Raw genomic sequence first — 2170 nt, 5'->3', positions numbered from 1 at the left:
TGTAAACAGTGACTCTGGTGCCCCCAGCGGCTACGTACTGGTAATGCAGCATTTTTTTTTTTATCATTAATTTATGTCACTTTAAAAACGATATAATATGGAATAAATGTGAAATGTTGTTGGTTTGATCTATTAAATCAAACCATCAAGGGCAACTATGTCACAAAATAGCAGTGATGGATTTAGTTGGGTTTTTTTTCAGTGAAAACAATCTATACTTGACACCCTTGTTCAAATATTTATCAAAAAGAACATGAAGGTAAAATGAAAGTAGGTATTATATCTTTAGGAAAACTATAATTTCTTTCTTTCTCTCACCGGCATTCCCGTACTTTACTGTTCTGACATAAACTGTATAGCAGGTTTTGTTCAATCTCTTTATTTTGAGTGATTTGGTGTCTTTATTTTTTGCCAATCATTTTACAACAACTCATAAATTTTTAATTATTGGATCATTTCTGTAGCTCGGTGGGCATTAAACTTCCTGTCCATGTTCCAACTTGTATGAAATGTGCTTCATAAATAAAGTTTGGGTGATTGTTTTCTATTGATCAGGTGACTGTGGAGGCCATTTGATTACAGTAAACTCATTGTCATGATCAAGAAACCCCTTTGAAATCATCTGGGCTTTGTGATATGGCATATTAACATGCTGGAAGCAGGCATCAGAAGATGAGACACTGTGGTCATAAAGGGACGGAAATGCTCAGCAGCAAAACTTGGGCTGTGGCACTTAAGCAATGTCCAGTTGGTATTAAGGAGCTCAAAAATGCACACACCACCATATCACCATCAGTCAGAACCACTGCTGCAGGATGAAATGCTGTAAATGCCTAATTTCTGAGCCTACCATGTGAATATTGCAGCAGAAGTCAAAACTTGTTCTTGTGTGACAGGAGTGGTTTCCGGTGTGGTCTTCTGCTGCTGTAGGCCATCTGCTAAAACTAAATTAATAAGTTAGAAACCAACTGAACTGCTAACACGGATCTTGGTGGATTGAAAGTGAGCAAAAGTTAAGGCCTTGCGTTCACATTTCCTGATTTTTGCATACTCATCACCTGGAAAGAGGAAAAAGACGATGCAGGAGGAGCTGTAACACAGGACGTATGAATGCACTCTCTTCAGAAGCGTTTTCACCTTCAGTGTATGAACGAAGTCTAGCACACAGATGTTGTTTCAATTATGTAGCATGACCAATCTGTCTGCCCTTCACTGTTTCTGTGTGCATTAATAAAAAGTGTCATGTCTTTTCTAATTGCACTGTGCTGTGAATTGAATTGAAAGTTGCCCAGAAAATATAACACCCTATTAACATTGCTACATCATAAAATGCAGATGTAGTTGGGCTAATAAAATAAAAAACAACGACAATAAGTTATAATGCAGTTGAGCCAAAGATCATATTTACCTGAAATTGCTTTAAAATGAAGCGTTGAAGAGAGGTGCTCTTATTTTGTCAAAGGCCTGCTGACTCCACCCCTCTCTCCTCTGCCTGCATCACTGGTGGGAAGTACAAAGGGGGTTAAGGATAGGAGTCAAGGAGAGGAATCCAGTATGTGCAATCTGAGAAATGTGAAAGGACTAAGATAGCCACCTCTGAATGGGCCGGGTAGACTGGCCTGATGCTCCAAGATGCACTGACTGAGCTCCACGTGTCAGGGACCTGCAAACCAACACAGAAGGCTTTTTTTTTTATTTCTCTCGTTTGTGTCTCGAGTACTACAACTTTTCAAGTGAACAAAACTCAGAGTTGTGGGATTCCAATCCCTCTGTCGAGTCTTTATTCTACACAAAAGCTGTCCACCAGGTGGCGTTACATAACACTACTTTTTCCATTCTGTTATGATGTGCTATGAATGTATAATGAACTCAGCACTCTAAGCTGGCTAAATATGCCAGATATTACTATTTGTCATGGTCCTGGCAGGGCTGGGTTTATTTCTCTTCTTTTCCCTCTCTTGTATAGTCAGTGTTACAGTTACAGTGGCTGTAAATTCCTCTCTGTGGAAAGACTCGAGTTGATTCCTTGAGGGGAAACAAAAACTCAGATCCCCACCTGCAAGATTCTTAAGTTCAAAACTCCCCCTCAAACACACTGGAGGCTGTTTTGTTTGCTCTCCCCACAACCACCACACATAAATATTCAATGCCATGCACCTTTATCAGGCAG

The sequence above is a fragment of the Rhamphochromis longiceps genome, linkage group LG19 (assembly GCF_057381845.1).
Source record: "Rhamphochromis longiceps isolate RC_006_pf linkage group LG19, R_longiceps_female_GT1.1, whole genome shotgun sequence".
Taxonomy (NCBI): domain Eukaryota; kingdom Metazoa; phylum Chordata; class Actinopteri; order Cichliformes; family Cichlidae; genus Rhamphochromis; species Rhamphochromis longiceps.
The sequence above is the reverse complement of the archived record's forward strand: the minus strand, read 5'-3'. Positions refer to the sequence as shown.